The 27,525-nt window shown below is 47.1% G+C and overlaps 1 long non-coding RNA gene across 1 annotated transcript; it reads left to right on the top strand.

Annotated features, from left to right (window-relative positions):
* The first annotated feature begins 465 nt into the window (after positions 1 to 465).
* Positions 466 to 27,035, top strand: LOC309644372. Its single transcript, XR_014254393.1, has 2 exons — positions 466 to 8,701; positions 8,880 to 27,035. It is a non-coding gene; the product is annotated as an uncharacterized lncRNA (long non-coding RNA).
* Positions 27,036 to 27,525: the final 490 nt, after the last annotated feature.

Genomic DNA, 27,525 nt, shown 5'->3' with positions numbered 1-27,525 from the left:
ATTCTAATTTAATTGTGCGTCGTTTCAGAAAATAACTAAACCCAGCGCGGAATAAACTCCAACGCTGATCGGTTTTCAAGAAGTTAACCTAAGACAAAATACTGCTAGAGGGCAGCAGCAATTTGGAATCATTAAAGGGAACCCATGTAAATAATAAAAACAAAACTTATATGCGGAATTAAATTAAGGAATAGGAAATTAAATTTGTGAATCTGATCTGAAATTGAGGCCCTATATGCACAGGCTTACCCTGGCTTGGCTCTTTGCTCAGGAAGGTTGGGGCACGGAGGTTCTGCAGAGATTCCCAGCCCAGGGAAGTGGCGGACAGGAGCGAGCTCGCAGGCCTCCCCTCCTGGGTGACAGCGTGCCATCCCGGGAAGAGGGATGCGGGCTGGAGGGGGAGAGAGGGGGTTTCCCGCCCACGGGGCCTCCTCGGAGGAAGATGAAAGCCACATCGTCACAGCTACATCTGGATGACTCCTGTCGAGCGCCGGTGACTGGCGAAGGAGAACCGACCGTCCCCAGCCAAGAGTCTGCACTGCCGCGTTGGAGGATGCACAGGAAATGAGGTAGATAGATGCAGGCTGGCTGCACCGAGATGCTGGGAGCCTTCTGCCCCAGGCAGAGCAGCCTCTCCAACCCCGCTCCACCCCTGTGGCCCGGGCACCCTCCCACAGGTAACCCAGCTCCGGACAGGGACTGGGGGACCTGCCCCCTGCCCTGGCAGCAGCCCCTAAGCAGAGTCCCGACGTCTACCAACACCGTGGGAGCCCGGTTCCACACATGCGAGATGCAGATTCCCACATCGGACAAACAGTCCTCTCGGCAGGCAGGCGAAGAGGGAGAAGAGGAAGGGAGAGGAGTAGGCGATGGGAGAGAGCAGACTTGCAGACTGTAAGTTGTCTGAGAGTTAGGGGTACCGGGGGCCGAGTTTCCACCATGGCTCAGACTTCACTCTATAGTTTTCCAGGATTTTTAGACCTGTCCCAGGGGTGTCTTCTCTCCTTCTTCCTCCCACTCCCATCCCTACCCAGCTCTCTTCCTCTCTTCTGGCCCCCCACTTCTCCAAGTGGAAAGAGCCCACCTGCAGAGTCACAGCCTGGTTTGGGTCAGAGTTCCTTCTCTTACTTGGTATTGGAGCTTGAGGGGGACTATCTCGCCTTTCTTCACCTCAGTTTCCTCTCGTGTAATAATAATAATACCTGCTTCCTCGGTTTGTTACAAGGAGTAAATGAAATAAAGCACCTGGCCCAGAGAAGGCACGCAGGCATTTCTGCCATTTCATTTTCTGCTTCATCAGCTTGGGCCCACACACTCTACACAGAAATACACACATGTGCACACACAGGCTCCATCCTTGTCAAAAGCCTTAGGCTGTGTTTCCAGAACACCACAACTAGTTTTTTAAAAAATCCAGTCAACCAACTCCTTTCCTTGATTCACAAAGGCAAGCATTTAAACACACAGCCATATTCCAGTATCGGAGTGAAGTTTTCCATTTCTATCTTCATTTTGGGTACTACACAGACAAGTTAGTCACCTCAGACCCTTTTTTGAAACAAAGGGGGAGTGTAAACAAGCAAAAAAAAAAAAAATTATGCACATAATTTAGGCCACAGTGATATTGATTGGTCAGTTCATTAAACAGTGATTGCACCTAAAAATACCAAACATGGAAATAACAAGGGCAAAAAAGGCTAAGAGTTCTCTTGAATTCCCTGGCTGTTTCCCCTGATCTTACTTTACTAACTGCTTGTTAAAGACTGTGCTAGATCTCTTGCCCATCCCATGATCTGTGCCTGTTAGGGTACCATGATCTACAGCAAATCTTGGCTCTCCCAGAATGAACTCAGAAACCTCCATCAAAGAAAAATTATTCATGACATTAGTTAAAGATGGTAAAGCAGATTTTATTCTGGATGGAGGGGTGCTGCTGAAATGGGTTTGTGTCTGTGTTAGTGGAGAGAGATTGGGCTCAATTCTGGGTACAGCAAGGAAAAGTGGGAATTTACAGCCAAGGAGCAGGGTGGGGATGAGTGGATAGAAAATCACTAAGAGGAAGCATCAGGGCTAAGGGGGGGATTCTGGCTAAACTGACCTAGCAGGATTCTTGCTGAAGGCAGGCTACGGTGATCAGACACTACCTGGGGGACGGTGGGGGATGAGGCACCCAATCAGGTGACAGGAGTGATCAGATAACCGGAGCAGAGGATTCGGACTAAACTGACATAGCGGGATTCGTGCTAAACCTGGACAATGAAGGGATGAACACAGAAGCCCAAAGGTTAGGGCCTGACTGAGAAGAGAATTCAGAGGAGACTGAGTAGAGTTTGGTCAAGGAGAGGATCTTGGTCACCCTAGAGCAGCAACGTGGCCAGATCCAAGACCAGCTGAAGATCCACCATCAGTGGAAAGGAAGCTGGAGAGCCAAGCTGGGCCTGAGGCTACCAGAGACCAGGGTGGGTAACCTGAAGGTAAGGACAGGGGCAGAAGGTCACAGTGGTGGCCTGCACTTAAATCAAGGGGCAAATGCTGCAAAATGACCCCTCGGCCCTTAAGAAAAAGCCACCCAAATCTCTTAGACACACAAAACACATGGTACAAGAAAGCTTTCAAAGGGGCCTTGTCCCACAGGACCCACCTGAGGGGGGTTAATTCCGAGGCTGGAGTGAGCTTGGTTAGTTCAATGGTTTCTGTATTTTTGATCCTGGATGAAAACTTCTGCATCCAGTGGATGGACTTGTCTGCCCAGGAGGGCATCTGCGGGGGGACAGCCTCACCATTTGACCATGAAGTTCAAATCATGTCTACGCAACAGAAGAGCGTCCAAGGTGGTGCACCTTAAAGGGCCAGACTGGTTTCTCTCAACCAAGCAAACTCCCTCCCATATAAAGTCCATATTGCTCGGCTTATGTGACCCACCCACACATAAAATCACCCATGGATCCCTTCCCTTATTGGATAATAATATTGCTGATAATACTAGCAATAATAGTCAACACTCATTGGGAGCTCGCTTCTTGTCAAACATTTGTTCTGAGTGCTTTGGAAGAATTAGCTTATTTAATACTCACAACAACCAAGTGAAATAGGTATTATTGTTCTCATTCTATAGATGAGGAAACTGAGGCCCAGGGAAATCGAGCAACTTGCCCGTTATAACAACAAAACATAGCAGCGCTGGGGTTTGAACCCATTTAAGAACTTTTGGAAGCTTAGCCATTTTCACTTATTAAAATAACCTTTTTACACACATATACACACACACACACACACGTGCGCATGCACACACACAAAGATTCTGGAGCCTCCCAACCACAATACAGTGCTTCCTGTTGGTCACCAGCTCCCCTGTCCACAAATCTATCCACAGTGACCCTAAATCTAGGCCACACAGTAAAGAGAGTACACTGGACCTTCAGTGACCCACATCTGGAAAGCAGGCCCATGTTTTCAAATGCCTTCACACCACTTTCTCCCCTGGTCCTCATGGCTGGGTCTTCCTGGTCATCCTTGTGTTTAGGCAAGTGTTGTGGCCTGGGCTCTGTGGGATGCATGGTTTATAGACAAGACCAGCCTTTATTCCAATTCACGGGTCGGCTCCTTACAGCCTGTGAGGGCAACACAGGCTTGGCATCTGGGAGAACGTTCCTGGATGAAACAGCCTTGTCAGTGTGCAGGTACTCGTTTAAATTCCAGACCCTGGTTTTTAAGATACACACATCTGCTGTGGGACTATGTACTGCGATAGATGAAAACAGAAATGGTTTTCCATTGTATCTGTATTATTAGATTTGACCTACCATTGAAACAGCAAAGAAAGAGTGAAAAATTAAAGGTGATTTGATATTAGCCTCCTATTCATATTAGAAAAAGTAACTGCTTTTGCGGTTTTCCTCACAGAGGTGTCTTTATTCATTTGACATGCCTTTAATAAGTAATTCTAGTTGTCTGGTTGCCAAGAAAGATTTCCTACAGGCAGACTTGAAAGTGACTCGGAACTCTTTGCATGCCCAGCTTCAAATGATCCCAGAACAGCAAACATTCAGCTTCCCTTCAGACTTCTGAAGTGTGGGAATAACATGAAAGAATGAACAGGAATCATTCTGCAGCCTGCATATCCTAGGAGTGGAGCTGGCTGGCAGAGGCTGCGGCTGGGTCTACACGGACCAGGCATAGTGAGATGTGAAATAATCTCATGAATTTGATCCAGGAAGTTCAGCAAACCAAATGATTTATTTCAAGAAAGGAAATCTACTTTTGGGCCAGAATGATGCAGGTCAGTCATACACAGACTTGAGTTTTCCTCTGCCTGAGTAGACCTGGAGTGGGCAGAGAAAGACAGGGAAAACCACCACGATTGTTCTCATGGGGTCACAACCAAAGAGCACACACTATGAATAGGTATGAATATTCACTACGGTGATTATTTATTCATCTACATATGCCAGGCTAAGTGGGTAACATACATAACCTCATATAGTCCTCAAAACAACAACAATCCTATCTATGAGGTGATTGTTGCCATTTTACAGATGTGAAAACTGAGCCTCTGAGAGGTTACATGACTTGCCCAGGACACACAGTTTGGGAGGCAGAGGTCGGCTAGCTGTTCATCAAGCATTTCCCTATTCCTCCTGGACTCACACCTAGATGCCATTTCCAAGCCCCCTTGCAGGCAGACGCAGCCATCTGACTCAATTCTGACCAATAGAAAGTGGGTGGAAGTGACATAAGTCATTACCAGGTCTGGCACATAAAACCTGCCCATACACAATTCTCTCTTCTCCCACCCAATGGCTGAATGAGAGGATGCCGAGGACCTAGAGGAGGGTAAAATCTGAATATGGAAGAATCCAGGATGCTCGATAACTGCTTTGAGCAGAGCCCGTTCCTCATCACTGTTCCTGCAGCGGACGGTGATGTGAGCTGGAAACAATCTGCTGTGTTAAACCACTGAAATCTGGCGATTGTTGCTTACAGCAGAAAACCTAAACTCAAAGACTCTGAAGTCGATGCTCTTAGCCCTTTCCTTGTCTGGAACTGTACTAGGTCTGATCAACCCTCCCCAGGGAACACTGGGACCCTCTAACTTTTTTTGAGTCTCATCCCTCTTCCTGCTCTACTAGGCCTGAGGTGGTGATTTCTTAGCTTTCCACTTTCCTATCTATGCAGACATATTCCTGGTTTTTGAGAATCTGATCAAAGCTACTCCTTCTATCTCTCGGTTAATCCCTCCCGTGTGGGCCTCTGGGCCTCTGATTGTCTGTGATTTCTCCTCTCCCACGTGGACATATCAAATATGTCACTAGTGTCTCTTCCACCCTTGCCCTGCCCTCCCTTCCTCAGCCAGTGCTCTGTTCTGGCCTGCATCATATCTCGCCTGGTGTAATCGTAACACCCTCCAAACATGTCTCTTCCCCTCCTTCCCATCATCCTATTGCCTCCAAAAAGGATCTTCATGAAATAGCTCAGGCCCCAGCATCCCCTGAATTACATTTCCCCATGTGAAGTCTAACAATAATAAAGATGTAAATGCTTTTGAACAAGCAATTCCATGTCTATGAATTTACAGATACATGCACAAAATGATTTATATACAAGGATATTAACTGCCTCATTGTTTGAAGTAGCAAAAGGCTGGAAACATCAAATGTCCATCAGTGGAGTCTTGTTAAATAAACTATGGAGCATGATGAGTTTTGCCTAAAAATCTACAGGATCTATGGTTAAGTATGGTGAGCAAGATACAAGTAAGTGTATACAATATGTTAATATTCGTGTTTTAAAAGTATTGGGGAGATATATTCCCATATGTTTGCAAAGACATGGAATGTCTCTGAAAGAATGCACAAGAAACTGTCAATAGCATTTGCTTCTGGGAAGAGAACTGAGTGACCAGAAATCAGGGATGGGAGGGAGACTTACTTTTCACTGAATATACGTTTGTATTGTTTGGAGATTTTACTCTGTACATGTATTATTTTAAAACAATAAAATAAAATGTGACTTGCTAGTGCTTATTTGATAAAATCCAAATCCTTTAGTATAAAAGGAAAGACTCTCCAAGTTCTAGCTCCAACACGTTTTTCCTGCTGGCCCTCTCATGCTACTACAACGTTCTCAGAACATTCCTTGTACACCCCCATCTCTCTGCCTTTGTTTAGGGCTCTCCTTCTCCTGGAAAATCCTGATCCTGATAGGCAGGAACTCATCTCATCTGTTATCGCCTTCATTTTCTTTATAACTTTATACTATGGCCCTTGATCCCAGTTTGCTGTGTGTTAGAGGTAGGTGTCTTTCCTACAAGATGGTATGATATCTTAGACATAGCAAGTGTTCAAAATATGTCAGTGCCTTGAACCAAATTTATAATTCCGCATGTCTCAGCCGCAGCTTCTAAGAACGGCTGGGAAGGGGGCAAGGGAAGGGCTCACCCTTCCCTGCAGCTAAGGAGTAGGATCTGGAACCTACCCCATCAGGCTGGGGGCTGGACAAGGTCAGTAATATATCTCAGCCTGGGACATTCTGCAAGATTGGACATCTTTCCTCTGGTCCACTCCCAAGGTCACCCCCCTCCCCATCTCCTTGTCCAAAGACCCACCAAGTCAATGGTGCGGCTCTGCTCAGGATTGAGCATTGGCTCTGTGGAATTGGGCCTGAGAGACGGAGGGAGAGAGAGAGAGAGAGAGAGAGAGAGAGAGAGAGAGAGAGAGAGGGCCATCCATTGCCCTGGACCACAGTCTGGGGTTTAAACTCAGTTGTCACAATTATTTGAAGCCTATTAAGTTTATTTATGTTCCAAAGCAGGTCCACTAGAGAAGGACCATCATAGTCGTAAATATCAAGGCTGCTGTTCTCCAGACACAGCTGGGTCTGGGGGCCCCTCCCCTTCTCAGCTCTGCAGGCCCTGCTTATAGGAGGGAGCCATGCACTCGGATGCAGGACAGCACCACGTCCTATCTGACCAATTCTGTTAGCTCAGCCAGTACAACACATGCTTCCTCTACACACTTTGGGTAGCAGGAGTGTGTCTGAGCAAGACTCAGCTAACCAGGGGAGGGATGATGTCTTCCAGTCCTGCTCAAGTCAAATGCACAAGGGTCAGGAGCCCGGGGGTGCAGGCTTTCTCCTCAAAGAACCATGGGGACAAAAAGATGGGCATTATACCCTGGGCACATCTAGAATTCTGTAAGACAGCAAAGGACAGCTGGGCATGTCCTGTGAGTTCCTGGCTGCGTGAGGCTTTCATTTCATTTACCAGTGTGGATTGGAGGAGACCATTTAGTTCTAAGAGCCAGTGTTTTCAAAGCATATCCCACCGTACACTGGTCTTGTAAGATTCTCCATGGAAAAGTAAAGGAGATCTTGTGGTCAAAAATTTTATGAAACATTGAATATTCATTAAATCCTCCTCTGGGGAGAGTCACAATGCACATTTTCATATTAAAGGCCCCGAGATGTCCTGCAGTAAAATGAACTTAACCCAGTGTGCTCTAAACACACTGGACAAATGAACCCTTTCTTGGTGATCCCTACAAACATGATAGAAGTGTTACGTGGAGTACATTTTGGAAAAAGCTGCTTTTAGAGATGTCTAAGTCCTCGCGTCCCTTCTTAGCATAGCCTAGGAGGAGAAACTTCTCTAACTTTCCCCTCACCCGATCAATCAGAGCATGCTCTGTTGGTTTAGGGCAGTGGATGTCAAAATGTGGTCCCTGGATTAGTAGCACCTTTGAATTTGCTACAATTGCAAATTCTCAGACCCCAACTGAACCGGACATTCCGGGAGTGAGGTCCAGCAATTTGTGTTTTAATGAGCCTCCAGGTAATTTGGATGCAAGCTATTAGTCTAGGGTTTTGGAAATCTCTTTCTCTGAACAGGTCCTATTCTACCTCATTCATTATCTGTACATGTTTTTATTTATACCATATGCAATTCCTAAGAGGAAAGGATATGGACAGCCAGTACTAAAATACTCATATACTAGCACGATTAAAACACGTTTACAGAAAAACACTCTTCCCTCCAATAATTCCACTCACCTCCTTCAGATCTGTGAGGCCTTCCTTGACCATTTCCAAAATGTCAGTCTCCTCCTGCTGGCCCTGCCTACTCCCTTTCCTCCTCTACTTTATTTTTCTCTTTAGCACTTATTACCATTTAATATACTATAGGTTTTTATATTTATTTTCTTGCTCCCACCTAAAATCTAAACTCCATGGGAGCAGGGCTTTTCGTCTATTTCGCCCCCTGCTTTCTCCCCAGACCCAGAATGGCTCCTGCCTTAATACATATTTGTTTAATGAGTGGGCCTTATCACAAGGAGGCAGGTGAGGGCCATTGCCTTGATTAAACAGTTTCACTTGGAGCTTCCGGGCAGGCACAGAGTTACAGAGATCTCTATCTAATAACAGGAAATCAGAGGCTCCTGAAAAGGACAGAAGTAGTGAGACCCTCCTTTTAGCCCTGAGGGCTCCTTGAGTGGGTAACAGAGCTATTCCTGGAGGCTCTGTCCCTGATGGCTGGTGTCAGAGCCACAGACTAGAATAGCTTTCGAGGGGGGGGAGCTTTCTCTTTTCTCTCTCCATTGAGAGATGGGTAGACGGCTGCACACAGATGTCTGTGCTGAACTAACCTCCTGGCAGGAGAAGCAAAAGGGCGTGAATGACAGGAAACTCTGCTCATTTCGTCAGTTTTGTAGGTTAAATGTGGCAGGGCCTGCGGGGAAGAGGAGGGGGTGAGCATTTCAACCACATTGAGTTCTCTTCCAGCAGGGGGAAGGGCAGCGGCCCCTACCCCGGGAAGAATGTATCCAGCACTGATAAATGTATAAAGTATTTGACCTTTAATCGATCCTAATATTTTCAATCCACAGAGCCTTCTTAAACGCCTGCAGCCCTGCCCCTGGACCTCTATTCATCACAATTACGGCTCCAACTGTCTGAGCAGTGCATGAAACGGCGCACGCTGACGTTCAATATTTTATCACTAATAAAGAGAAACATCCCAAGTATTTGCACAGTTCTGATACTTTCCAGCCCCGAGCCCAGGAAAAGGGGGGAGCATGGTGATTTACGCTTACTGCCCGGCATTGTCAATTGGCCTTCTCGGCCGGAGCCTCTGGGACCACTGCTCTCGCGTGCTCCACAGCCATAGACCCGGCGGTGAGTGGGCAGCTGGCTGGAGCGCAGCAGGCGGCCTGGGAGGAGAGCGCCGAGCACATAGTAGGCCCTTCCTCGGCATCTGGTAAGTGGGGTGAAACTCTATAAAGGGCGATTTTTTAAAATCACGATTTGGCAAGTGCTTGCCTACACCTGTGGCTTTGTAAACAGATCCGTTGTTTATGAGGAATCTGTGATCCACCCCCATTTCCATGTCCCGCCTTCCCGCCCCCCTCCCATCCGACCCCAGGCTGTGTCTGCTGCCCAGCCCTGTCCCTTCTCAGCCTGAAGGCCCTCCCTCTTGGCCTCCCAGCTCCAAGCAGAGGGAAGCTCAGTTTCCAGCCACAGTGTGCAGACGGCCCACAGGCTGTGTCTACATGGCACCCAAACATCTGGATGAAATGTAAATAAAACAAGCAGATGTTTCTCCTTCCTTATAGCAGGTGCCTTGGCAGAGCCCTCTGCCTTAAGCTGTAAGGGAAGGGCTTTCTGGAGTCCAGGGCCCAGAGGGGGTAGGAGAGGGGGGAACACTCCTTATCAAGGAGCTGGTTACTTGGCCTCACAGAGAGGAATGAGCAAAGAAAGCCAGACACCCCTAGGAAAAAGGTGCTGGCAAAGGATAATGGCATCTGTGTGGACAGGATGGAAGGTGTGGGAACTGGGGGGTCAGGAGGAGGGAGGGGGGGTCCAGAGGTCCTGATGCAAATAAGTGGGGAGAAGGGTTGATGCCAAATCCCTCTTTAATTTCATTGTGACAAAGGATTTTCTGAGCCTCCACCTTCTACACCACTGCCTTCCAGGAGAAGGGAGAAGAAATGGCCTCCTCTGTACCCCAGGGGCTAAGATACAAGAGAAGTTGGGCTTAGAAAGTGGCACAAAACTCCCCCTTCTCACCCCATGTTCTATCTAACAGGACACCAAGGGGCAGTCACTTCAGACACATAAAGGGGTGTTAAGATACCTATGAAAGGGATAATTGAGGAAGGACAGGGGACAGAGGACCAGAGGCAGAAGGAGGTCCATTGGTCACCACTTGTTTCCCTTCACTGCTTCCGTCCTCTCCACCCTGACTCTGTGTGTCACACTATCACACTCCCCCAGCTTGCTCCCCAAGCCCCCAGCCCTGTGTGTGACCCTAACACACCCCACCCAGTCCTGTCCCCCACTCTCCCATCCCTTGGGTGAAGCGCGGCTGGCACTCCCCTGGCACCTTCATGGCCCCTATGTGTCAAACCAAACACATTCCTCAGGGCCACCCTCCGAGGGAGCAGCTCTGTTCCCCCACTATCTCCAGGGAGACTCTCAGGACCCCACAGTGATCCTTCGGCCCCCGGCCCAGCACAAACAAGCACTATTGTATGTGGGTGTGAGTGTATGTCTGCGTGCGTCGGACATGGCAGCAACTGCACAGTGGCCACTCTCAACTCCCCCATCTACCCACCGATTATTGAATTTTGTGCTGAAGGCAAATATTTTCCATCGACCTCAGTGTTCCTGTCTGTGAAACTGAGCTGCAATTCGACATCCAGCTCTCCAGTACCCATGGAGAAGGGTCTGATTTCCACAGGACATCAAGAAACCAGCTATCAGGGCTTCCCTGGTGGCGCAGTGGTTAAGAATCCACCTGCCAATGCAGGGGACACGGGTTCGAGCCCTGGTCCAGGAAGATCCCACATGCCGCGGAGCAACTAAGCCCGTGTGCCACGACTACTGAGCCTGCGCTCTAGAGCCCACGAGCCACAACTACTGAGCCCACGCACCACAACTACTGAAGCCCGCGCACCTAGAGCCCGTGCTCCGCAACAAGAGAAGCCACGGCAATGAGAAGCCCGCGCACCGCAACCAAGAGTAGCCCCCGGTCGCCGCAACTAGAGAGAGCCCGCGCGCAGCAACGAAGACCCAACACAGCCAAAACATAAATAAGTAAAATAAATTTATTTAAAAAAAAGAAACCAGCTATTGGACTGTGGTTGGGACCAGGTGAGGCACAGTTAGGGGAAGGAGATTATACTTTGGTAGAGAAGTAACTTTTTCATTTTGTTTTTCTTGCTTTTTTTATGAAACAGGAAGAGCAAAGCCGTGCCCCAAGGCTGTGGGTTTTTCAAGCAGAGACTTTCCCCCTGATAACCACAGCGACCCCCTGAAAGAAGCGGACGGCTTCCTCTCACATTTTGGCGGGGGAGGGGGTAGGAATCAGATACAAAGAAACGTGAAGCATGGATGACGCAAGCCCCCTTTCCCCAGGCAGCCTTGCTATTCAGCATCACGGCTTAGACGTCTATAGGAATTCTGCATCCATGCTTTCCTATGGTCCCTTTTACAGATCTTGTTAATTTATTACCCGTGGTTACACTTTCAATGGAAATCATGAAGAAATGGTAAAGGAAACATGAGCTAATTTTTTTCCAGTGACACATTTCACTGCTATTCAAATAGCCGTTCTGCCAAACCAAACACAGCACTGACAGCCAGCGGTGACACATGAAGGAGATGGCTGTGGCCAATCCTGCCCGTGGCATCCAGAACAGGCGAGACTTTCTCTCAGCTTCCCCGAGGGCCAGACGCCAAGCGGGGTGGATGGGGGGAGCTGGAGCCTGGGGCACAGCTGGAGCCCCAGAGCCTGGCGATCGCAGCTCCCACCCTCTTCCCAGCAGGGCTCTCTCCCTCCGCCTGGAGCCCACTCCTCGCCCCGCTGAGGGGCCCTGGGGTGACTTTCCCCAGCAGCCCGAGAGGCTCCCCAGAGCGGTCCACAACCAGGCCGCGAGCAAGGGCTGCCTGACTCTCCCTGCTGGATGATTTGCTGAGGCCTCTAACCGGGAACATTATCAGGTTGTGTAAAACCAGAGACAGACTTTGGGGAAAGCCTGGCCAGCCTTGTTCCAGTTCTGCGGTGGTGGCCGTGACCGCGACCACGCCTGCACAGAGTGCCTTTGTTGGGCAAACCCAGAGCCTCCGACTTCTCCTCACAAGCATTCACCTCTGACACTTTCTTGCTCCCCAGCTTTGGGACTGTGATGTCACCCTGCATTTATTCACTTTTCAAGAAGCCAATTGATAGCGCAAAGTTGAAAGGTGCCAGTAGGGTATATCTTAAAAGCGCTCATCACAAGAAAAAAAAAATGTGTAACTTTGTGTGGTGATGGGTGGTAACCAGACTTATCGTGGTGATCGTTTCACGGTGAATACAAATATCGAATCGTTGCCTTGTAAACCAGAATCTAATATAATGTTGTATGTCAATTATACCTCAATTTAAAAAAAAAAAAAAAGAGGACTAAACAACAAGGTCCTACTGTATAGCACAGGGAACTATATTCAATATCTTGTAATAAACCATAATGGAAAAGAATATGAAAAAGAATGTATATATATATGTATATATATGTATAACTGAATCACTTTGCTGTACAGCAGAAATTAACACAACATTGTAACAACTATATTTCAATAAAATAATTTTTTTTAAAAAAAGAACATAGGTTTAAAAACAAGAGGCAGACAGATGAGCTGTGGCATTTGGTGAGAGAGAAGCCAGGGCCTGAGATGTCAGGGAAGGGGGAACAGGCCCAGAGAGGCTCTGGCAATAGCCGGTGCAGGGCAGCAGTGGAGGGGGGTGCCCCTCTTCACAGCGGCTGTGTCAGAAATCCCCAGGATTTTAAAATGCAGTGGGATTGAGGGAAACGAAGCGCTTAGGGGCTGACATCTGGCCCTTGGAGACCTTGGATCAGCTGTCAACCTCAGGGGCCCCGTGAGAGCCCCGTGGCACTGACATTCTCACGTTGAGCTCCTCTGATGAACAGCGGGGGCAGGGGGTGATTCAAGAAGGAGAATGAAATGAGGAGAGAGCATTCTGGAGGGAGAAGCCAGCAGGAATTGGGGCTTCGGCCCCACCCAGGCCTCACTGGATCTTGAACAAGTGTGACTACCTCTCTATCCCCACAGTGGGAGGCTCTGTGGCCCCCCAGAGCCCCCTGCAAGTGTCAAGGTGGGCAGAGCAGAGGGGCTGTGACAGAAGTCGGGCAGCAGGCCTGCTGGCATACTGGGAGAAACCACTCTGCTTTCCAAGGAGAAAACCCACTTTAGTGAGGCTCCGGAGAGAAGTTAACTGTCGTCTTCCCTTTGCCAAAAAGTATATTAAATTCGCTGACCACATTTTTCCAAACCCGAGTGCGGAGGACATTAGATGCAACGCACACTGGCTGGGGTCTGGTGCGCTGGGCACCCCACACATTTCATTTTGCATTATTAATATTTAAACCAAAGCAGCTGTTCTCTGCACACACAGAGCCCAGAGCCTGCCCGAGGTTCCTATGAAGACTTCTCCCCGGGGCCAGATGCACCAGCTGGGCAGCCCCTTACTGATCCTCAGGGCTTGGGCCTCCTGGGGCAGATTTCCCCAAGCAGCCATTCCTTGATCTGCAGTGACATTTCTGGGACATTTCTGGGCCAGGGGCTTGGTGGTTTACTGGCAAAGGCAGATTCTGTTGATCTAGCTTAGCTAAGATTTGGTGGGTCCACCCTTAGCAGATTTTTGAGAGGGGTGAAAAGATCTCTTTGATATACCAGCCTCCCCTTCTGAGCCCTCGGCCCCAGGGTGAGGTCCCCCGGGCTTTCATGTGTTCTCCCGATTTCTTTCCTCCTTCAAAACTAGAACAACTCTCATACCAAGCTTTTGTGCCTTGGAGCCTCGGGTCCTCCGCCTGTGCATTCGCACCTTAAAGCCTCATCGCTAAGCTTGGGTGGGGAGACTCTTGCCTGAGTCTGTGGGACAGCCTGGCCGGCACCACACCACAGCCTGCTACACAAAGCCCCTTCCCAACCTGCCTCAAATCTGTCACCTCCAGGCCCCTGTGCTTCAGCCACCTGGGGCTGCTCTGGCTCCCAGACACACTAAACACAGTCCTTCCATAGACCAGCTGCTCCTTCTACTTGCCTTTGAACTCCCAGGACAAAAGTCACCTCCTCTCTGCCACCACCCCCCACCTCCACCCCAGGATGAACTAATTACTTACTCCTCTCTCCTCGCCTAACACTTAATGTTCCATTCTATTTTGGCATATAGCTCACTATATTATAAACTTTTCTTTCTATACTTTTAAAAACTAATATTTATTGAGCACTTTCTATGTACATGATGCTTTAAGCAGAATTACATATTATATAATTCTCAAAATAACCCTATGAGATGGGTTTTGTAATTATCCCCATTTCACAGATGACAAAACTGAGGCTTAGAGATGGTGAGTACCTTGCCCAAGGTTACAGAACTAAGAAGTATCTGTCTCCCCCCAGAGACTACGAGCTCCTTAAGGAAGAGGCCATAACAGTGTGTTTCCAGGGCCTACCTAACACACTGTCTCAATATAGGTGTTCGATACATGTTTGTTGAAATGAAAATAAAAATAAATAAAGCAAGCAGAAGGATTTTCCCAGGCCAGGATTTACTGAGATACCCTAGGGTCGCCATTTTCTCTAGGCGACTAACCCAGCTCAAGCTCCTGGAGAAGGAGGAGTAAAAACTTAGCAGGAAGCCAGACGTGGATTCAAATTCCAATTCCACCTGAATTTAAACTAGCTGTGTCTCTGTTTTCCCATTTGCAAATTGGTGAAAATAAGAATACCAACTTAATTTAATCCTTACAACAACCAATCCAGTCCTGCCTGAGCTGGATGAAAAAGAGCAGGAGGTTATGGCACATGGAAAAGATGTACGAATTTAAATGAAGTGATATGTGGAGAGCATCTAACCCAGCCCTGGCCACGTTACAGACACGCACATTGATGTCTTGTACAAACACACTGAAGTGCTTTGACAGCAATGGTGATGACAATGTGTTATATTTACATGGGGCTCCCTAAGGCTCTGCCGCAGGATCTCTTGATTTAACCCTCACAACTTTTGTAAGCCAAAAATTACTACCACGATCCTGTTGCAGACACCTAGTGCTGTACAGCAAACCACTCCGAAACTCAGTGACTTAATAACATGTATTTTGCTCACAAATCTGCAATTTGTGCTGGGCTTGGTGAGGAAGCCCTTCTCCTCTGCTCCATTTGGCACCAGCTGGAGCAGCTTGAAGACTCGGGGTCAGAATCATCGGAAGGCTCTCAGTCACCACTGATTCTGGCTGTTGTCTGAGACCTTGGCTGGGACACTCGGCCAGAACCTAGACTTGCCCCCTCCATGTGGCCTGGGCTTCCTCACAGCACAGTGGCCGAGATCCCAGGCGGGGGGAGGGGAGAGAGAGAGAGAGAGAGACTGAGAGGCAGCCAGTGGAAGCCATATGCCTTTTATGGCCTAGCCTAGGAAGTCATATGATGTCACTTCTGACACATTTTATTTGTTGAGGGAGTCACAGAGACCTGCCCAGGTTCAAGGGGAGGGGACACAGACTCCACCTCTTAATGGGAAGTAATAAGGTTCTGGAAGAGGGCGTGGGACTGGATATACTGTTACGGCATTTTGGGGAAAATACACAGAGCCCCATTTTACAGAGGAGAACAATGAGGGGAGGAGCTACATAGTGACCTGTGCAAGGGCACAGCACCCACGAGTGGCAGAACCAGAACTTGAACCCAGGTCTTCTGACTCCAATCCCTAGGCTTTTTCCACTGAACAATGTGCCTTCCAATCCCATTTATCAGGGCTTCAGAAAGACTCAGCCCCAGACTCCTCTGATGGCACAGTGGTTAAGAATCCACCTGCTGATGCAGGGGACACGGGTTCGAGGCCTGGTCCGGGAAGATCCCACATGCTGCAGAGCAACTAAGCCCGTGCGCCACAGCTACTGAGCCTGCGCTCTAGAGCCCACAAGCCACAACTACTGAGCCCACGTGCCACAACTACTGAAGCCCACGCGCCTAGAGCCCGTGCTCCGCAACAAGAGAAGCCCACGCACCGCAACAAAGAGTAGCCCCCGCTCGCCACAAGAGAAAGCCCGCACGCAGCAACAAAGACCCAACGCAGCCAAAAATAAATAAATTAATAAATAAATTTATTAAAAAACAAAGAAAGAAAGAAAGACCCAGCCCCTTCCCCACATAACGGGTCTTTCAGAGCCAGCCTGCTTGTGCGCATGCACGTGCACATACACACACACACACACACACACACACACACACAGCCACAGCTGAACTTCCTTCCAGCAGTCCCTTTACCCCCCTGCACCTGGTGATGGAAAGAGCTCCTGATCGGACCCCACTTTGCTGCATCACTGCCAGGCCAAGCTGAGCTGGGGGACCCAGACCAGCCAGGAACCAGAGCAGGGGATTCCTGATGCTCAGGGGTGAGGGTGGGAGGGAATGACAGGAGACGGCATCTGGAATTCCAGATGACAGCAGGAGCTAAGAAGACTGTGGGTAATCTGGGGAATTTTTGGAAAATGTGAGTGTGATGTCAGCCTCAGTGAAAGAGAGAGGAAAGTAGGAGGAGTGGGGGATGGTCCTGGGGAGCCGGCAGGGGAAAGCGAGGACAGTCGAGTTGTAATGTGAGGAACAGTTTATTAGTCTAGAAAAGTTTAACTTGAAGCTCCCAGCCTGCCCCCACGCCTCTGCCCAGCATGGGCACATCACACGGATGTGATTATAAACCGTGCTGGTGGGTCCTGGTTGAATCCAGGGGAGGAGGTGGGAATGCATTGATTTCTTCACGGATTATTGAGCAACTGAGCACAAAGCCAGCCCTTTGCCAGCCCAGGGGCATCGAGAATCAGCAAGGAGCCCTGAGAAATCCCTGCCCGGGTCAGGTGGGAGGAGGCCCCAGAGGTCCGGGTTGGGGCAGTTCAAGCCTCTGGGGAATCTGGCTGGTGCTTCTAGCAGTGCTGTGCCTGGCTTGTTAAGGCTCTCTGTGCAGGGCCGGGTACCCACCTGACACCTGGTCCCGAGGTTACCTGAGGCCGGCCTGAAGCTCTCTGTGCAGAGAGCCAGGTGGCGGCCAGCACACAATGGGGCATCCTGGTTCCGAGGGCGACGCTCATGCGTCCACAGCGAGCCACAGCTGGGATCACAGTCTCCCACCCAGCACTACTCAGCTGTGTGACCTCGGGCAAGTCCCTGAACCTCATGCAGACTCAGTGAAATGGGAGCATTCATTCCTACTCCAAAGAGCTGCGGTGAGCCTTAAATAAGGATGCATGGGTTAAGGATAAGAATGCACGGGTTACGTGCCCACGCTGGAGCCTGGAACCCACAATGCAACAATTGGTCATTCTCATCCCTTTTTCTCTCTTATTCTTTTACATAAACCCCAAACCATGATTCATCCTAAACCTTACCCAGTCCAGACTAGCAGAGCCAAAGAGAGGCAAAGCTGGTGAAGACTTGGGGCGGGGATTGTAGACAGAGAACTTTCTAACAGGCACTTTCTGTCCTTAGAGTCCATGGTGCAGCTGCCCCACAGGACACTGAGCTGAGGTGCCAGCCCCGTGGTGGGGAAGGAAGAGGGGCCCTGGGAGGGTGACTCTGGTCACCCTGGGGTCCTCGTCCTTAAGATCCAGTCACTCCCAAAACCTGTTCCTCAAACCTGCCACTCCATTAAGCCCCAGGGAGGTACCAGCAAGAACGAACCGAAGCACAGGCGCCAGGAGAGGGGCTGCTTCATCTCCATGTTGGAGACACAGTCTTGGGATTCTCTGTGCCTCTCTTTTCTCACCCAGAAAACAGAAAGGTCGGACGGATGGTATTCTATTAGTTCCCTCTATTTTCCTCCTCTCTCTCCTTGTGACCCCTCCTACTCCTTCCCACAGGCCACATTGAGACAAACCATGCTTATCAAGAGGGAGGCACTGGGCTGTGGCCTATGAGGATTTCTCTAAAGTCCGTCTTGTGGCTCCAACTTCTGAGGCCCCCAAGTTCCTCTTGTCTGAGCCAGGGCTGGGGTTTGGGTAGGGGCGCAACAGCCCTGTGCCTTCCTGGAGGACTCTGGTGCTATCCTCACCTTTGTCCCCATGGGTTTCTGTCTCTCGGAGGTACTTGGAAAGTCTTAGGCCACCTCCCAAAGTTCCTGGATGAAAACTAGAAACTTAGGAATGAGGGTGAAAACCAAGCAGCCTCATACCTTGCCTGGGGCTTTATTTTGAGAGTAACAGCCTGATACAATCCTCCCTCCTCCTCTTTCCCCTTTCCTGGCAGCTCCAGCATCCTCCAACGGAGTCCTGCCTGGGCTGCATTAGGGAAGGAGGAGGGTATGGGCCATGGAAGAGGCATCCCCTGAACGTTATGGGGTTTGCAGCCCAGGTGCAGAGCTGGGCCCCGCCCTTTCTCAACAACAGCTAAGAGAAATGAAATGCAGGCTCCGTGGGGCAAGTAGGAAGCAAGGGGGACGGGAGGACAAACAGTAGAGAGAAGATAAAAGGGTATTTGTGTCAGGGTGCAGAGGGCAGCCTCCAGGTGAGGAGGGGTAAGAGGAGCTTGCGGGGAGGTTGGTCGTGTCACCACCGATAAGTGACGGGGGGATAGGAAGTTTCCGGGGGGTGACAGAAGGTTACTGACCAGGGAAGCAGGTTTCAGGCAGGTGTCAGGAGCTGCGCCGCATTTCAGAAGAGCCCATGGCCACCCTCCAGGGGCCACAGCTCACAGAGCCCTGAGCACTCATGGCCACTATATTCTCTCCGGAACTGCTCCTGTCTCCCCCGACCTCAGACCTTTAGCTCCAGGGAGGAGACTCAGGGCAGATGAAGCCCAACATTCCCTGGGCTCTTCCAGCCCCAACATTTATCTTCGGGTTATTTTCACTCCCGAGAACAAAGAAGCTTTCTATTCAGCAAGTGGTTAGCCCCACACCTCTGACAAGCCATAGATCACGCTAGGGAGGGCAGGCGGGAAGGGCTGGTGGCCAGCGCGTGGCGCTGCTTCTCCCTCCCACCCAGACCCTCAGAGGGGGGAGTCTGGTTCCTGGCTTGCTGTAGGGTCCTGGCAGAGGCAAAAGTGTGCGAGACAAACTGGTTCTGGAGCCAGAAGCCAAGCCAAGGTGGGAAGAGGGAAAAGATGGGACAAGACTGACTCTCAGAAGGGAAGGAGCCCTGGGCAGACCCTGCTTGGACCCAAACTCTGTGGGCTCAGTCTCCTGACGTAAGATATGGGATGGTCACCCAAATCACCTGGGGAGCTCCAGAAAAAGAAGGGTAGTAAAAGCCCATGGCCTGTAAAGGCCAACAGTACAGAAAAAGTATATAGTGGATTCAACACCCCCAGTAGCTGCCACTGTAGCTGAATTCCTTGTTTCCTTCAATAAATATATTTGAATACGTTAGCATATATAAGTATAGATACACACACATATAGACATTCACATATACATATACGTGCATAAACTATCCATTTTTACACATTTGGTAAGAAATTAAACACATTGTTCTACAATGTCCTTTCTACACTTACCCATATAATTTGTAAGTCACTCCATATTTGTACATATAGAACGGTCTCCTTTTTACCGATTTCTTCGTATTCTGTTGTATGGCTATTGGTGGACACTGAGGTAATTCCCCATCTCTTCCTATTACAAATAATACTGCGGTAAATATCCATGTAACATACTCCTCTGTACACATTTCCAAGTACCAGTAGGACATATTCCTAGAAGTAGAAATGCCAGGCAGATCAAAGGGCATGTGGATGTATTTTTGTTTCGATGGATATTGCCAAAACACTCTTCATAAAGGCTGAGCTTATTTACAAAGACATCAACAATGTATGAGAGTGCCTCACATCTTAGGCCAACACAGTGTGTTGTTTTACAACTTTTTGATCCACATTAATTTAATCTGATAGATGAGAAAATTAACATTTCATTGTGGTTATAACTTGCATTTCACTCATTACAAATAAGGTTGAGAAACTTTTAATGTGTTTCAAAGCCATCTGCACTTCCGGGCACTTTAAAGTACACAGAACCCTGGATCCCACACTCAAAACTCTGATTCAGTAAACTCAAAAATCAGTTTTTTAAAAAAAATACTCAAGCAATTGGGGTAAAGATTTCTTAAGGAGCATATAGAAAGCACTATCCATGAGAGAAAAGATTGATACATTGTACTTCAATTAAATTGTAAACGTCTATCCATTAAAAAAGAATGAAAAGTCAAGCAACAGACTGGGAGAAGATATTTGCAATATATAGATATTCTACAAAGAACTCAGACCAGAACATATAAAGAACTCCTACAAATCAACAAGAAAAAGAAAAAAATCAACAACCGATTTTTTTTAGGTGAAAAAAAGATATAAACAGACATTTCATGAAGGAAGATAAATGAATGACTAGTACACATATGAAAAGGTGTTTACCCGTAACTCATCAGGGGTAAGTAAATTAAAACCACAACGAGATACCACTACCAGTAGTATACCGGTAAACACTTAACAACCCACATTCCAGGAATAAAAGCATTTCTTTGGTGTAAATACTCCCACTATGGCTGGTTTCAAGCTACCAATGTGACATCACTGATGGCAGAATTGGAAAAAGATGTATACAGCTGAGTCTCACAAGCCACATAGGCTGGCTCCAGCACATCCCCCTCAGCACATCCACCATGAAGGCTAAAATGAAAAAGACTGACCATACCAAGTGCTGTTAAGGATGTAGAGCAAGTAGAACTCTAAACACATTGCTAGTGGGAGTGTGAATTGATACAATCACACTGGAAAACTGGTAGTAATTACTAAAGCTAAATGTGGTTTGATCCCATGTCATGTATACCACGTAAAAATGCATACCCCTCAGAAATGAATGCATACGTGATGGCTAATTTGGATTGTCGACTTGTTGGGGCTATGGGGTGCTCAGACATTTGGTCAAATATCATTCTGGGTGGGTCTGTGAGGGTGTTTTTGGATAAGATTAACATTAGAATCAGTAAACTGGGTAATGCAGATTGCTCTCCCCAGTGTGGGTGGGCCCCAACTAATCAGTTGAAGACCTGAATAAAACAAAACGGCTGAGTAAGAAGGAGTTCCTCCTGCCTGACTGCTCTGAACTGGGGCATCAGTTCTTTCATTCCTGTGGACTCAAAGTGAAACATCAGCTCTTTCTGGGTCTTGAGCCTGCTAGCATTCTAGCTGGCCTGCTAGCACTGGAATTTACACCATCAGCTTTCCTGGTTCTCAGGCCTTTGGACTCAGACTGGAGTTTGCCATCAGTTCTAGTGTGGGTCTAGCGAATACAGATCCTGGGACTTGCTAACCTCTATAATCACATGAGACACTTTCTTATAATAAATCTCTCTATATGCACACAAACATACTTATACACGCGCACACCCTATTGGTTCTGTTTCTCTGGAGAACTCTGAGTTCTTCTCTAGCATATGTCCACCAAAAAATATGTACATGAATGTTCAAAGCAGTTTTATTTGTTATAGTCACAAACTGGGAACAAACCAAATGCCCATCCATAGTAGCATGAATAAATACACAGTGCTAGATTTATGCCATGGAATATTATACAACAATGAAAAAGAATAAGCTACAGATACACACAGCAGCCTGGATGAATCTCAAAGACAGAATGTTGAAAGAAAGAAGTCAGACACAAAAGACTATGTATATGAACTTTTAAAATAGGCAAAACTAATCTGTTATGAACTAAATCAGAATAGCAATTACTTTTAGGGGGGTTGGTTTCAACTTGAAGCAGGTGTGAGGAAATGTTCTGCGTTTTGGAAGTTCTATGTTTCTATAGAAGTGTTCTATATTTTGTTACGGATGGTAGTTACAAGGGTATAAAATCCACCCAACTGTACACTTAAGATTCATATCCTTCACTATTGACATAATGTCCCCCAATATAATTTTTAAAGGGAAATTATTTTTCAAAACTGCCAGCTATTTCTGATGATCAGCCTAGTAAATAGGAAACTTTGGACTTGGAATCTGAAAGTTCTCTTAGAGCTAGCATTCTGTGAATGTGAAAATGACACAAGAACAAAGGCAAGAAGAAAGAAGCAGAGTGTAGAGGCAAGGGCTGAAAAACGGAAAGAAAGGGAGACCGACAGAAAACACATTTAACTCAACCAACATTTGTTTAGCAGCTGCTATGGGAAAAGCATTATGCTAGGTAGCCAGAGAGGTTAAAAGGAGCAAAGTGCAGCCCCTGCCCTCAAGGAGTTTGCCTTCTTGTGGAAGATGTAATTCTACATTACAAGGCACAGTACAGTAAGTGCCCCCCCAAAGAGGCACCAACAGAAAGTTCTGCAAATGGAAAATGGCAATCCATTGGTATAAAGGTCATCCAGAAAGCCTTCACAGTGGAGCAATAGGGCCTCAAAGGATAGGTAGAATTCTGCTGGGAGGGAGAGCTGAAAGAAGTTATTTGTTTACGATCCTTTATAAATGCAACCTGAATTGGCCAATGCAACCGTTTAAAATGGAAGCTCATAGATTCAACATAAGGTGGATGAAACGGCCACCGACAGGGCCAGAATGAGTTCCACATCTCATCAAGAGACTAAAGGTTTCCTAATGAACCATAAAAGAGACAAATGTGGTCAGCCCTTCTCAGCACAGAGGGTAAAATATAATTATCTGTTATGTTATCCTCAAGGAATAGGGAGAGGGGGGATGGTATGAAGACCAGAGGCTATGGCAATACTGCAGGCATGTCCAACTAGGGCCTGAACTAGGAAAATGGCAGTAAGGCAAAGGGTGAGGCACAGTTGAGTTGATGTCAGCAGACTCCAGCTATAACACATGCTCCTGAGACTAATCTGTGTTGCTCACCAGTGAATGTTCAGTGCCTAGCATAGTGCCTGGCACACAGGAAATGCACAATAATGTTTGTTGGATGAACTAAAAGGAGTGAGGAATAGGAAAGAGACGAAGGTGACACCCTTTCCTCTGGGTTAAAGTATGAGCGACTAAGAAGACAGGAATTCAAGAGAGGATGGTTTGGAGAGGAGAGAAGAGGATGGTGGGTTGTGTGGAGACTGAAATCCTAGCAGGACACCTGGCAGAAACAAGACTGGGGCTTGAACCAGATAACCAACTCGCACTCCTCCAACGAGACAACATTCTCTGAGAAGTGACTGCTGAAACTGTCTGACCAGATGACGTACGCAAGGGAGAGAAAGGAGAGAAGAGGCGTAAGGACAGAATTCGAGGATAAGAAGCTAGGGAAAAGGCAGTAGGAAACGAGAGAGAGAAGAATCAGGAGAGTGGAGCATCAGTTAATGGAAGACAGAGCTTCAAGAGGAAGGCGCTCTCAGTTCAATTCTATCTGAGAAATAATTGTGTCCCTGTTCCCCAGGTAATCCAGAGACAGAAAAGCTTAGTAGAAAATATGGACTTGAAGGAGAAACAGATAAGCCTTGGGTCTAAGCGGAGCTCTTACCAATTAATAATGGAATCTTGAGCAAGTCACTTAAACTTCTATTTCCCAATTGGTTGGATCTTATACTTTCCAGTTGGTTATAAAAGGGGAATTATTACCAGCTATATCTCAGGTTGCTGTAAGGATTAAGTAAAGGTAAATGAAAATAAATGAAATGTATGAACATGCCCAGCACAGGGACTAGAACACAGTTAGCCCGGAATGTTTTACTCCCCTTCCCGCCCCTCCTGTGTAGGCCCTGTGCTAGGGCCTGACATGTGGGGAAAAGGATGCTGAACGGAGACCACCTGTGATGCAGTGCAGTGTAAGAGATCAAAGAGCGCTCCAGGACCACTCGTGAGGCCTGGAGGGAGCCAATGCACGCTGGTCAAGCCACGGAACCTGACCAAGCTTCTCCAGAATGCTGCAATTAGTAAGGAGATGTTGGTGTCCCTGAAAAGGGCTGTTTTAATAGGATGGTGGCAGGGTAGGATGCAAGAGCTGGAGCATCAACTCTCTTTCTTTGGCAGCAAAGAGACACAACTGCCAATAAAGGAGCAACTGCAAAGATGCAAATGTCCTTGGGTTAGGGACAGCCTGAACATGGATGTGGGCGGGGGGAGAAGGCACGATGGAAGATGCAAGAACGAAAGAGTCTGGATGGTAGAGCAGGACACTCAACGTGATGGGGTCAAACCCAGGGGTGGTCCAGATTTCGTGACATGGGCCCAAGGTTGGTATAACCTGAGGAGGGGGCACTCTTTAAGAAAAAGAAGGCAGGGCTTCCCTGGTGGCGCAGTGGTTGAGAATCTGCCTGCCAATGCAGGGGACACGGGTTCGAGCCCTGGTCTGGGAAGATCCCACATGCCGCGGAGCAACTAGGCCCGTGAGCCACAATTACTGAGCCTGCGCGTCTGGAGCCTGTGCTCCACAACAAGAGAGACAGCGATAATGAGAGGCCTGCGCACCGCAATGAAGAGTGGCCCCCACTTGCCGCAACTAGAGAAAGCCCTCGCACAGAAACGAAGACCCAACACAGCCATAAATTAATTAATTAATTAATTAATAAAAAAAAAAAAAAGAAAAAGAAGGCAAATTTATGGATACAAAGTTAGATACAAAAGTGGTTATTATGGTTACCAAAGGGGAAAGCGGGGAGGTTGGTGGGGAATAAATTAGGAGTTTGGGATAAACAACAAGGACCTACTGTATAGCACAGGGAACTATATTCAATATCTTGTAATAACCTATAATGGAAAAGAATCTGAAAACAGAATATATATATATATGTGTGTGTGTATATATACCTATGAAACTGAACCACTTTGCTGTACACCTGAAACGAACACAACATTGTAAATCAATTATACTTTCACTTTTTTTAAGTGTATGTTTATTTAGAATAAGAAAATAACTCATAAGAAAAATTTTAAATGTTTATGCTGATAAATGCCACAATCACAAAACTCAGAAAAATAACATATGCTTATTAACTGCCTGACACACAATTTTTTTAGGAAAAAAGTATTTTGCTGTGTACTCTTCTATTGATTCCTCTTATATCAAAGGTTTTGTGGTATTATTTTCTATAGAGTATAGAAAAATAACTCAGTCTTTCCTCTAGCATGGCTTATCAAAATTTGGCTTTTGTTATTGATGGTTCAGAGGAATTTTTTTCAGCTTCACAACTTGATGTTGGTAATGTCATAAATCTTTAGGATTGTTGTCATGTTTGGGAAAACCGCTATCAAAGTCCTTTCATATACGAGCTACAGTATTTCCGGGTGGGTCAAGTTTTCTTGCACAGTGACTTATCTTAAATATTCTTTGAATTGACAATATCCATTAACCAGTTTGCTGATATCCTCATTGTAGTAGTTTATTATGAGTTTTGTATTAACTCATGGACATCAGTATTGAACAAGAATTTTAAATACTGTTTATAGGATTCAGTGATAAGTTAAAAATCACAAACAATGCTATTTGTAGCATTGCTGCAAATATGTACTCTACAAACACAGGAAATCTCATTAAATCATATTTCATACAAAAAAAGAAAAATGTATGGTGCATTTACAATTGAGTATATCCTGGCAGGGAAGAATTTCTATTTTGACTTGGCCTTGATAAGAACCAGATTCTAACAGCTTTATATTTCTAATGAATGAAAAAATTTTCCTAGACTAGCTTATGATTCTGTAGCAAGTTACCTGGTGGCTCCCAAAAAGATATGTCCATGTCCTAACCCCCTGAACCTGTGAATTTGACCTTATTTGAAGAAAGGGCTTTTGCAGATGTGATTAAATTAAGGATCTTGAAATTATCCTGGATTATTGGGGTGAGCACTAAATCCAAAGACAGTGTCCTTATAAGAAACAGAAGAGGAGACCCAGACATAGAAAAAAGGCCATGTGAAGACAGAAGCAGGGATTGGAGTGATGCTACCACAAGCCAAGGAAAAACAGGAGCTGAAAAAGGCAAAGAAGGTAAAGGATTCTTCCCTAGAGCCTTTGAAAAGGGTGCCAGCCTTCTGGACTCCAGAACTGTGAAAAAATATATTTCTGTTGTTTTAAGCCACCCCGTTGGTGGTAATTTGTTACAGCAGCTCTAGGCAACTAACACAGGTTCCATTCCAAACTTTGTTTCTCCTCCATTACCCAAACATTTCCTGTGGGATTGCAGTAAGATGCATTCACAATCTGAAACGCCCTCCAGCCACGTATCTCAAGGGGCAGGTAGGTCAGCAGAGTGAACTGCAAAGAAGCCCCTCCCACTGCAGACGGCCGGCAGTAATTTAACTACACACCCACCAAAAGTGAATGGAAGCCTCATAAATACAACTCACTGAACCCAGACGAAACACATCCTGAACTTAGCTTCCCCTTAACTGGGTCCCAGCAAATCCTCTCACACTCTCCAACGCCACTCAACACAGCAGAAATGTACAGGCAAGGAAACCAGAAGAGAGAGAGACAGACATCTTAGCAATCATGGCTAAAAATCTGACTTTCGTAACTTTACCAAACATATCACCTCATGGATGCACTGCTAGGTGTCCCACCCCAAGGTCCTTGGAAGGAGTTATAAAAGCGGGGGGCTCTGAGCTCAAACTTCCTTCGCGTCCTGGTAATCGCCTCTGAGTCAGCCTCCAGCAAGAAGGACCACATTTCCCCCTGGGATCCAAAAATACACGGCCGGGGACTTCCCTGGTGGTCCAGTGGTAAAGAATCCACCTTCCAACGCAGGGGATGCGGATTCGATCCCTGGTCGGGGAACTAAGATCCCACATGCTGCGGGGCAGCTAAGCCCGCACTCCACAACTATTGAGCTCACGTGCCTCAATAAGAGAGCCCATGGGCCTCAAACTACAGAGCCTACAGGCACTGGACCCCACGCACCACAACTACAGAGCCCATGCACCCTAGAGCCCACGCGCCACAACTAGAGAGAGAAAACCCACGTGCTGCAACGAGACCATGCACCATAATGAAAGATCCCGCGTGTGGCAACTAAGACCCAATGCAGCCAAAAAAAAAGGAAAATAAATAATAAAATAAATAAATATATATATAAAATAATATAAATAAATAAATAAAAATGAACTGCCAACCAGAATACTTTCCAGTGGGCCCACTCTCCACTCCTGAGAATACACTTGGGGAAGAGGAGTGATGTCAATGGCCACCCAATTTTGCTTCCATATTCCAGGCAAGGTTTTCAATCAGAAAGAGTAAATATTTGTAAGTTGGTTTAGAAGCTGGAATTATGCAAAGAGATCTGAGGCTTCTCTAAGTGTCTCTAAATTCACATTTTATATCGCAGGAACTCACGAGAACTTGTGGATGAAACAGTGCAGTAACTGCAGTGCATCATGAAGGTTGGGAGAGATGCTGGATTTTGGTAGCTGAAAAGACTTTTTAAAAATAGAAGAGGCCGATACTGAAAACTAGGCTATCAATCTCAGGCAAAATTCTGGAACAGATTTTGAGTGTGTATGCACGTGTGCCACTGTGTGTCTGTGTCCATTTTGGGGGCAAGGTTTCATAGCATCA

Source organism: Balaenoptera physalus (assembly GCF_965194825.1).
Source record: "Balaenoptera physalus genome assembly, chromosome: 15".
In the NCBI taxonomy this organism is placed as follows: Eukaryota; Metazoa; Chordata; class Mammalia; order Artiodactyla; family Balaenopteridae; genus Balaenoptera; species Balaenoptera physalus.
This window is presented reverse-complemented; position numbering and strand designations above follow the sequence as displayed.